Source organism: Etheostoma spectabile, unplaced genomic scaffold (assembly GCF_008692095.1).
Source record: "Etheostoma spectabile isolate EspeVRDwgs_2016 unplaced genomic scaffold, UIUC_Espe_1.0 scaffold50, whole genome shotgun sequence".
NCBI classification, from domain to species: domain Eukaryota; kingdom Metazoa; phylum Chordata; class Actinopteri; order Perciformes; family Percidae; genus Etheostoma; species Etheostoma spectabile.
The window spans coordinates 280,921-292,669 of NW_022605620.1; the positions used below are offsets into that span (position 1 = coordinate 280,921).

General features: G+C 43.1%; 1 long non-coding RNA gene across 1 annotated transcript; it reads left to right on the top strand.

The window, feature by feature from the left end:
• Positions 1 to 2,802: 2,802 nt before the first annotated feature.
• Positions 2,803 to 10,624, top strand: LOC116686818 (uncharacterized). The gene is made up of 2 exons (XR_004331373.1): positions 2,803 to 2,840; positions 10,518 to 10,624. It is a non-coding gene; the product is annotated as an uncharacterized LOC116686818 (long non-coding RNA).
• The last annotated feature ends 1,125 nt before the right edge of the window (positions 10,625 to 11,749 follow it).

Consider the following 11,749-nt stretch of genomic DNA (forward strand, 5'->3'; position numbering starts at 1 on the left):
CACGACCCATGTATGTATTTGCACTGTGTTTTGATTGTAACCAAGCATCAAAGAGAGAATTGTCTCCGTCTGGTGTTGGTAACAGGACACACCTGGGGGGGGGGGGCGTTGGAAACCAGAACCAGCTTTAAATCCAGTCCTCATCCAGTCCTCATCCAGTCTATCATCGAGTCCTATCTAGGTCCCATCTAGATCCTCAGCTAGTCCTCAGCTAGTCCACATCTCTACACACATCTAGCTGTCCTCAACTCAGTCCTGCATCTTAGTCCTCATCAAGATCTCATCTAGTCCTACTATCCACATCTATCCTCATAAGCCACACCAGTCCTCAACTAGTCCTCATCCAGTCCTCATCCAGTCCTCATCTAGTCCACATCTAGTCCTCATCCAGTCCTCATCCAGTCCTCATCCAGTCCTCATCCAGTCCTCATCTAGTCCTCAACTAGTCCTCATCTAGTCCTCATCTAGTCCTCCATCCATCCTCATCCGTCCTCATCTAGTCCTCTCTCAGTCCTCATCCAGTCCTCATCTAGTCCCATAAGTTTAATAAGTTTTAATACCAAATTGAATCTAATGGAGGGAAGAAACCCAAATACACAACTGAATTCATCCCTGCAACCGGTCACAATCTGATTAACCTGGAGTACAATGATAAAATGTTTTATTTATTTAATTATGTTTTATATATGTTTTAGTGTTTTTATAAATGTTTATATGTTTTAGGCCTGCTGAGGCAGCATTTAACATGTAGCTATGGCATTTAGAGAATAAAGAATAGAGTTTCTGGCCACAATAAGATATGTGTTTTATTTATGTTTTATTAATGTATTTATTTATATATATTTTTATGTTTAGATAGTTTAGGACATTTGGCAGACAGCACTTTAACATGTAGCCAATGAATAAAAAATAAAAAAGAATGTAGAGTCTCTGGCACAATAAATAATATGTGTTTTTGTTTATGATGTGTTATATATGTTTTATATGTGTTATTATGTGTTTTGTATATGTTTAGGCCTGTTGGAGACAGACATTAACATGTAGCCTATGGAATATAAGGAAAATAAAAATAATAAAGAATAAATAATTAATAATAAAGAATAAAGAGCCTTCCTCCATGTCCCTGTAGTTTCTCTAGTAACGTCTGTCTGGTTCAGGGAGTTTGTCATTCACCCGGCTACTTTTACTTTTATACTTTAAGTCCATTCCAAGCTGTACTTCGTTACTTTTACTTGAGTAAGAAGTTAAATCATACAACACAAGTACCGTACCAACACAAGTATTGTATTATCTCTGAGTACGGGAAGTGAGTAGGTCTTCTGCCATCTCTGCCCATTGGGTTTACTGCAATGCAAACGGTGACACTACTCCGCCAATAGGACGGTCCCTAGATCCGTCGCCTAGCAACGCGAGACTCGGCTCAGAGAGCCTTTAGCTCAGACAGCTAGCTAACGCTAAGAGGCGGAGCTAACGCTAAGTAGCCGGATCAACGCAATAACACCTGTGTGTAGAGTTGACAAACTAGTGAATATTATTCGACAGTGTGCTTACAACGAGACAAACTAGCTATCCAGCCGTGGTCACGGTCCCCAACAAGACGTTTACGTACGAGTTACGTACGAAAGTTTACGTACGCCTTCTGGGGGGTGTGGCGCGTTTCGCATCCTTCTGAAAAATGCTCCACAGGGGGAAACCATGCAAAAACGATTTATTTCAGAAACAAAGTACAATTATAAACTATAAATCTTGTTTTAGGTCATCAAACAGTGTTACCAAAATCTGAAGTCTATCATTTTTTGATAGTTAAGCGTATCCGTGAATCTGTGACGGTGGAGGCACTTTTCCAGCTGGTACACGAAACTCGCCACTACACCTGTTGGCAGTGTGACGTAGCTAACGAGGCTAACGCTAAACAGCGAAGAGAGGGGAGTACTGTAACTTTTTAATATATATATAATATATCATATATTATATATATATACAAAATAAGAGCACATCATAACAATCAAAATTACGAAGAAAAAAAAAATAGGAATGAATAAATAGAAGGGACTATCTCAAATTAAGTCTTCCCTTTTGACCCGGTTAAAAGTTTAAAGTAAATCAACCAAATCATGGGCTTTCCCATCTTTAACCCGTTTCAAGGACTTATACAAAAGGTGGAACTCACTCAAAGGGACAAAACAAGTAAGAAAAAGTTAAAACATCGATTAAAGCGTCAACAAAGGGCTGATTTTCAAAGACAAACGCGAGAGTGTTCGTGGGTAAATCTCGCTGAGAGCAGTTTAACTTACTTCTTGATGCCGTGCTGGTGGGCGCCTCTTGGTGGAGTGAGAGGACGAAGCACCGCAGACTGTTAATTTTAATTTATTAATATTACGGTCTGTGCGAGGCATGAGGACTCCTCTCAGTGTTCAGGAGTATTTTCCATTATTAGCCGATGAAAACGCGACGTAACCCTTCGTTTTAAACGCTTCTTCTCTGGCTTCGTGCTCCAACCGTTCAACATAGACATATATACAGTCTATGGGTGTAACAGGGAAACGGAGGCGTAACAGGCAACGGAGTTTCTTTTAAAAAAAAAACCCTCCAAAACGTTAGATTTTGGTGTAAAACGGATTAAAATACAAAATGAATCGTCTTAAAAAATATATTTGGAAAGCAGTGGCGATTTTAGACTTTTTAGGGAGGCTCGACCCCCATATAATGTACATCTCGCCCGCCAAAAAATTATAATAAAAAAATCTCATTTTTGTTTTTAAAACCCTGGTTGTTTCCCGTCAAAATGAAAATCAACACTTTTGTTTGGTGCTAATCGATGGTTTTATTTTTTTCTAACGGTTTTTGTCTTTTATTCCAATACTTTTTTCAATGTTGCTCATTGTTTTTTTTACATTGAACACTAACGTAACACACACACACACACCACACCACCACACACCCAAAGTTTGGGCCACCCCCCCCCCCACAACACATAAGTGCCCATATTCTGTTTTTTGCAAAAAAACACACACCGCACAAGTTAGTACTGACCCTATGATTTTGGACTCCACTAATACAGTTAACAAAGACCACACACACACACACACACACACACACACACACACACACACACACACACACACCACACACACACACACACACACACACACCACACACACACACCCACACACACACACACACACCCACACACAACACACACACACACACACACACACACGCAGATTCGGCCATCCACAGTAGGCTACAGTCTACCCAGTGTAATACATCAGATTAGACTCCTAATTACAGGCATGTGTTATCTAATTAGATAACTAAATTACTAAAGTAAAATTATCACTGATATTTCATTCTGTCAGGGACAGAATGAGTGACGTAATTTCCCCAAAGCGGGGAACTGTGATCGTGTTCTGAAACCATTAATTTCTTATGCTGCACTGAATTTTATTCTGTGTTTTTATGTGTCTATTTGTTTTAACTGTCTATTCATGTGTTTTATATGCTTATGATTTTAACTGTTTGACTTGTGTTTTATCTGTTTAACTGATTTTGGGTAAAGCTCTTTGAATCGCCCTGTTGCTGAAATGTTGCCCTACAAGATAAAGCTGCCTTGCCTCCTATCTAAACATAGGCACATACCAGTTTTTAAGTACACGTTGCTAATGTGGGAAAAGGTTTTTTCAAGAGATTGGGCGGCGGATTTCCACACCTTCACGGTTTGACTGTAGTTTGTGGACAGACGTCATTGCGATACATTAAAAAACATTAAGACTGTTCTAGCAAGCAAATCACAAAGGAACAACACAGGAAAAAGGTTAAATCTAATATTACTACGTTTTGACACAAGGCACAGCACATTTAGGTTTCATTCGTTTATATTATTATACAGGAAAGTTGTAAACGGGGCCCTGACTCGGTTTTAAAAACTGGTTTTCGCAGGTTCCTGTTCAGGTTAAATTGGTTTTGTACCTGGATGACGTGCTGCAGGTGTGCTGCTTTGCATAAACCATGGTTGGTCTCCCTGATAATCCCAGATGAAAATCATGCAAATACAGACAAGTCCTTGTGTGAATATGCAAAACAGGGGGGGGGGGGGGGCCCCAGAGGCCCTGGATAAGATATTATCACGATACTTACGTAACGTCTGGATCGACGGATGTTAATTTCCAGGATAACCGGCTGAACTCAGATGTCCCTCCTCTTCCTCTTCCTCTTCCTCTCTCGGTGTATTACTCGAGTCCGGTCTTGGACTCGAGTCCGGACTCAAGACCGTTTTTCTATGGTCTCGGACTTGTCTCGCACTCGCTAGTATTTGGACTCGGACTTGTCTCGGTCTCGGCCGCTGGTCCGACAACGTGGCTCTAGTGGACCGAGTCCAGGGTCTTATTATGTTGATAATAATAGGAGGGAAAGTGAAACCCAAAAATGATGTCTTGATACTGTCATGCATAAGACCTTTTTTTGTGTCCTGGACTGGTCTTGACTCGGACTCGAACCTCTTTGGACTCGGTCTGGACTTGGACTCCACTAGTCCTGGTCTTGGACAAGTAGGACTCGACTAAGGGGTCTTGACTACAGCCCTCCCTGTACATGGACGCCGGCCATAAGCAGGTGAGAAGGCTACATTAAGGCGGGGTCTTGGCGTGGCCGTAGCAGGATTTGTAAACTCGATGCGGGCCCACTAGGCCGCCCCTCGTGGTCCATTAGTGGACTAATCTGAGGTTTTGGTCTAAGTGGACTAAGATGTCTTAGTTGATGAGTCATTTTTGATGCTTATTCATGCTTAACCCTTGTGCTGTCTTCCCGTCAAACATGAAAAAAAAGGTGTTTCAACACAATTATTGCTTTTTCCGACATTTTGACACTTTATTTGTTGTTTTTTCCCAAAGTTATTTCAGGCTTATTTCAAAGACCCGTTTTTTGTGATTAAAAAATAAATAATAGGGTCAATTGACCCAAGGACAAGATGAGGGTTAATTTCTCATTCCAAGAAACTTTGAAGCACATTTCTGGTTAAAACAAGATATAAAGTGGTGCTTTGACGGGATTAATTGTGTAGAAACTCGGTTTTAAAGATGGTAATTAACATATATCGTGCTTTTTCTAGTCCTCCAAAGCCACAGCTCTGTCGACGAAATCAACGAATCGATTAGTCACACAAATATGTGTTAGTCACTAAGAATATTACTCATGTTGTCTTCATGTATGTCTTCATGTTTGTCTCATGTTGTCCTCATGTTGTTTCATGTTGCCTTCATGTTGTCCTCATGTTGTCCTCATGTTTTTGGTCCGTTCATGTTGCCCTCATGTCTTGCCTCATGTTGCCCTTCATTTTGTCCTCTGTGTTGTCTTCCCAGTTTGCCTTTTCATGTTGTCTTCATGTTGTCTGCTCTTTTTCATATGTTTGTTCTTTTCTATGTTGTCCTCATGTTTGCCCTCATGTTGTCCTCATTGCTGTCCTCGTCCATCAGGTTGTCCCCCTCTGTTGTCTTCATTTGCCTCATGTTGCCCTTCATGTTGTCTTATGTTGTCTTCATGGTTGTCCCTCATGTTTCTTCATGTTGTCCTCATGTTGTCCCCTCATTTTTCCCATGTTGTCTTCAGTTGTCTGTTGGCCCTCATGTTTTGTCCTCATGTTTTGTCTTCATGTTGTGTTTCATGTTTGCCTCCATGGTTGTCTTCATGTTTGTTTCTTCATGTTGCTCATTTGTCTCATTGTTGTCCTCATGTTGCCCTCATGTTGGTCTTCATGTTGTCTCATGTTATCTCAGTGTTGCTCCTATGTTGTCCTCATGTTGTCTTCATGTGTGTCCTCATGTTGCCCTCATGTTGTCCTCCTGTTGTCTCATGTTGTCTTCATGTTGTCCTGCATGTTGTCTTCATGTTGTATTCCTTTCCCTAATGTTTGTAAGTAGTAAGTAAGTAAATTTTATTTATAAAGCGCTTTTCTCAGATACAAAATCACAAGTGCGTCAAAAAGAGTAAGTAAAAAAAAGCGTATAAAATGTATATAAAATATATAAAATTAAAAGGACACTAGCAAAAATCCATCAACCAAAAGCCTTCTTAAACAGACTATGGTTTTCAGATCTTTTTAAAAGAGACGACAGTGTCCTGCAAGAAGCAAGGACAGGGCAGGGCGTTCCACAGTTGGGAAGCAACAGACGAAATGACTGTCCCACCCTCGGGTCTCATAACGGGTCTTAGTGACGCAACGGCCAGGTTCTGGCCAGAAGACCGAGATGCGGTCAGGGAATACGGTTCAAAAGGTGGTCCAGGAGTGTAAGTGGGGCAGGACGTTTAAGGCTCTGAAAGTCAGCCATCTAAAACTTAAAATCAATCTCGATATTTTTCAGGGAGCCCTGGAGGTCCAAACAGAACAGGGAGTATATGATGACACTTCCGAGCGGCGCACTGGTAAAGTCTGCAGCAAGAATTTTGAACAATTTGCAATTTGTTAAAGCAGACTTATTCAACAGGTAAAACAGCGTTGACCAGTTAGTGAGGGTGCGTCGTGTGATGAGTGAAAAGCAGAGATTATCATTTCCAGATCCTTCTTTGCGCAGACGATGGTTTGCGGGGGGAATTTTAGAGATGGTTCTAAGGTGACAAAAACAATTTCGAACAGAGGCTGTTTTGAGTGTGTTCTCCGGGACATGGGGCCTGGTCAAACACAACCCCCAGTTGTGTCTGAGGCTGGATTGACAGAAAGGACAGGCGAGAGCCGCGTGCTGGTTGTGATACGGGATCTTAGGTTTGGGGCAAAATCAGCGTTTCAGTCTTGTTTGAATTTATCTGTAAATAGTTTGTGGCTAGCCAGGTACAGGTTTGATGGAGGACACACTACTAGAAACAGAGGCAACGGTGAAATTCGGCATCATTAAAAGACATACAGCTGAACATCGGCAGCGTAGAAGATGGTACGTACACTGTTGAAACAGCTGGATAATTTGACCAAGTGGCAAAATGTACAGTAAGAACAAAATAGGCCCAAACTGACCCTGTGCCACTCCGCAAGACAAATTTGTCACATCGGAACTGAACCATTATTTACTAGCAAGATTGAAGGTTTCTGTCACAAATATAGGATGAGGAATACCACTGAAGGCAGATCCTGATAGTCCCATCTCATTGTGGAAGGCCTATTGATCATATACCGTGATCCACAGTGGCAAAGCCGATGTCAAATCAAATTCACGTACAGTGTAGCGGGCCAGAGTCTGCTGCCATCATCACATCACTAGAGACTTTGATTAGGCTGTTTCAGTGGAGTGAGATTTTCGAAAGCCAGATTGAAAAGTATCAAACAAGTTGTGCTGCTCCATAAAGGATGTCAGCTGGCATGCAACTACTTTTTCCAAGATTTGGGAGATAAATGGAAGTTTAGATATGGCCTGTAGTTTTTGGGTTCTGAAGGGTCAGATGTGGGCTTTTTAAGTGACGGATTACCACGGCGTGTTTGAAGTAATTGGACTGTGCCAGATTTAAGTGACCAGGTTATGATATTGTTCCACACAGGGGCCCCGAGATTATCAAATTTTTCAAAATAGATTTGTTGGGACATGTCAACTGGGCTGCGAAGACGTGTTTCATATTCTTGTTCTAGTGGTCTTCACATCCTGTAAGCTGACAGGAGGAAGGACGACCAAGACGACAGAAGAGAGACTCAGTGAAGAACCACGAAGAGTGGAGGATTAACACTGGCCCTAATGTCATGTACTTTGTCAAGAAAAAAAATCAAAAGTTGTTACAATCCTCATGTGTGACACAAGGGCACAGAGGAGCTGGGGGTGGCAGAAGCTTTTAATGGTGTCAACAAGACTTTTGGATGTTTTCTGATTTCCTGATACAAGGTTGAAAAATAAGCTGAGGGGCCTGCTTATAAGTTCATTTAGATAGTGCATCATGTCTTTTAAATGAGTCTGTGGTACCTAATTTAGTGGCTTTCCACAGACGCTCAGCATTCCGGCATTGTCTCCTAAAGCTACACAAATATTGTCATTTATCCATGAGAGGCCTTCTTGTGAACCTGAACTCGTTTTTGAACCGTTGCTACCAAAGCTCCAAAACCGACAGACAGTGGGTCGTTGAAACTTTGCACAATGAATCACATCATCCAATCAATGAAGGAGCAAGTTTCAACGAAGATGCAGAGAAACACGCTAACGTGTTGTTCACTGATACTGCGTTTTTGTGTTACAAATTGAGAGACCGGCGGGGGCATGGGGTGGTAAGAGACAATCAAATAAACACAACAATTGGTCACTAATTTGAGGATCATCAACACTCAGTTTATCAATGTTTTAGGCCACAGAAAAGTACCAGGTCCAACTTGGCTTTTTTATGCGTGGGGCCGGAAACGTGCGCACAAAGTTGAAAGATCCATATTGTCAACAGTTCAACTGCAGTCGAAACACGAGAGGTCATCAATATGCAAATTAAAGTGCCCCAAGGATTAAACGCGATCTAGTTTAATGTAGATAGTTAACAGCTCAGAGAAATCATCAAGAAATGTGCGTGCAGGACCAGGGGACGTTGGTAAACTAAAACCAGTAAAGGGGTGTAGATTTCCAACCTTAAAAATCTGCAGACTCAACGGTGTCGGGCGAAGCGGTTGCCCATCAAACTGCAGCGGACGGAAAAAATTCCCGGAAGACCAACGCAAGGCGCCTCCCGACGCGCAAAGCCGGGGAGTTCCAAACACGGAGCAGTCCGGGGGCATAGTTCTTTAAGGAACGTGTTCGTCTCACGCTGCCATGTCTCTGAATAAATAGGAAGTCCAAGTTTTCCTTAGTCAAAAGGGTTGTTCAGGGTAAAGCCTTGCTTGTCAATGGAGCGCGGCAGTTTAAGGCAATTCTGGTAGGGCAGGTTTGTGACCAAGGCTGGTATGGCACAGGATGGAATGGCAAGATCCGTCCGACAGAGAAAACCGTACGCAGGACCCGCTGACGGGAGCGCGCGGCGGCAAACAGCCGGTGGGAAGATCAGTCGGAGAAGGCTCCACACAGGCGATGAACACAGCCACGTCCTCGCAGACCGGGACCGGCCTCAAGCATCGCTCACTCCCAGGAGCTCTGGATCCATTTGGCCCTCCCATCGCCCCGATGGAACCACGAGACTCGCCTCAGCCTGGGCCAGCACTCAGATGCCCGCTTCCTTCTCCTACCACGGCCCCGAAGTAAGCAACGGTAACTCCGGTGATGACGCGGGGAACTCCAGTGTAGGAGGGGAAAACTCAGAAAATCTGTTCCAGGTAATACAAAGTCTGCATAGGTACCTAATGCGAGCAGTTGAGTCCCGGTCACTGTACTAATTGCAGAGACAGCATTTCTGTAGTTGAAAGGATTTGACCACAGAGGATAAACAGAGGCACCAGAAATGTCTTAGAGAGCAGAGCGAGGGCTGTATGCGCGGACATTCCGTGAACACAGGCGCCATCATGTCGTTCATGTTGTCTTCATGTTGCCCATGTGTCTTCTGTGTCATCAATGTTGTCCTCTGTGCCACCTCATGTTTCTCATGTTGTCCTTCATGTTGCCCACTGTTGTCTCATGTTGTCTTGTCCTGTTGCCTCATGTGCCTCGATGGTTACTCATGTTGTCTTCATGTTGTGTCCGGGTTGTCCTCATGTTCGTTCCCATGTTGCCTCATGTTGCTCCTCATGTTGCCTCATGTTGTCTCATGTTGCCCTCATGTTGTCCCATGTTGCCCCCATGTTGCCCATGTTGTACCACTGTTGTCCCAAGTTGTCCCATGTTGTCCCCATGTTGTCCCATGTTGTACCATGTCATCTCATGTTGTCATACCAAGGTCCTTTTTAATCCCCAAAAAACAGATTGATCCCAACGCTCTTTGCAAGTACAAATCTCTACTTTCTTAATTTTGGGTCTTATTATATTTTATAGCATTGTAAAACAAAGTGAAGTGTTGTTGAAATAGTTTGAGTAAAAGTTGACATATTCCAGTCTGTGATTATCATCAACATCCATTCCTTTAGTTTTAGTCTCAATAATTCCTAATTTCTGCTTTTCTAACTCAAACATTAGGTATAATTTCCTATAAATGAGGTTTATTGACCACAAATTCCAAAAATAACTGTAAAACTAAAGTTAATAAGTTAGTGTTGCGTAGTGTTAAACGTCCAAAAAAGTGACAAACAAAGCGTCAAAAGTGTTGAAAAAAGGGACAAAACCCTAAGAAAAAGATGAAAAGCGCCAACAAAAGTGTTGATTTTAGTTTTAGACGGGAAGACACCACGAGGGTTAAATGGAGCTGAATGTGCACCTCGTGCTGCATCGACGGACGCAGCCATCCAGACGTGATGTCACTTCCTGTTGAAGGCAGTGACTTTCACCGAGCTGTCCGCTCCACCGGGTGTTGTGATGAATCCCGACACGTCGCCATGATCCGGGACTTCCTCAACAGCTGCAAAGCAGCAACAGTGTTCATTAATTCAGTCACGTTAAAGATGGAGAGATACGTCAATCTGTTAGTTATATTAGTATATTTTTATGGAGAAAAAAAGTTAAACTTCTCTGGTGTCAGCTTGTTTAATGTGAATGTCTTCTAGTGTCTTCTCTGCTCTGGGACAGTAAGCTGAATGTCTTTGAGTTGTGGACAAAACGAGACATTTGAGACGTCGTCTTTGGGGCTTGTTGGGAAACACAAGACCAACTAATCCATTCCTCCAGAGCATAATAAAACAGATATATTGACAATTAAAATAATAATCAGTGAGTTGCGGCCCTAGTTGTTGTGCCTACAGCTCTACACGGGCGCACTAAAGCGTGAATAAATACAAATTATAAAGTAATGCGCGGCACCACTGGCCCCTGAACGCACCATTACGCCTCAACATGTGGAGCAGGGGTCTCAAACTCAACTTACTTGGGGGCCGCTGGAAGTAGAGTCTGGGTTTGGCTGGGCCGCATCAAGTATTAAAAAAAAAAAAACTATTTCCTCCAAACAGGGCGCGGAACTGCCGGTGCTTTAAGCCCCTAGATCTGATATGGTTGGTGAATTTCACAACAACAGACATCACATTGTCAAACCTCAGGCATTTGCCGCAAAGAGTACTTAGCTAGCTTGACAACCATTACGCCGCTGTCAGGAGACTACTACGGTAGCCCATAAATGACAAGCGCAATGACAAAAAGTTTCAGAACGCGCGGGCCGCACTAACACTTAACTTTGATGTCAAGTAGGGGGCCACAAAATATCATCCCGCGGGCCGCAATTGGCCCCCGGGCCGCGAGTTTGAGACCCATGATGTGGAGAAATCCACTTACAGCTGCTGAGCTGTTTGGGGCAAACCATCACCTGAGCATTATTAAAGGCAGGGTTGGGAAATATTTCCATATTTATGGTTTTTGTATCTATTGTTTGAAATAGTCTTTCCGAACCGACAGCAATAAATAACTTCTGGGCTCTGAAAAACAAGCGAAAAAGAGCCGTCATGTGCAGCTGCTGTAATCCTGTAACGACGCCCACCAACCACAGCCTCGCGGCCCGCTCGGAAAGAGCCAATGAGATGCCTCCGTGGCCCGCAGCGTGAACCACACTTCATTTAATTTAAAATAACCCAAAGAAATGATTGTGTACAAGCACAATGTGTTACTGCGAGTCTGCAGGAGAACGGGAGAGAAAACTCAGCAGAAGTCGCTGATGTCGGTCGCCATGTGTTCAGGTTGGTTCGTCTTTTGGTTTTTTTGGGGACGACTGTCCCTCCCCGATGTGAGTCGAGTGCAGA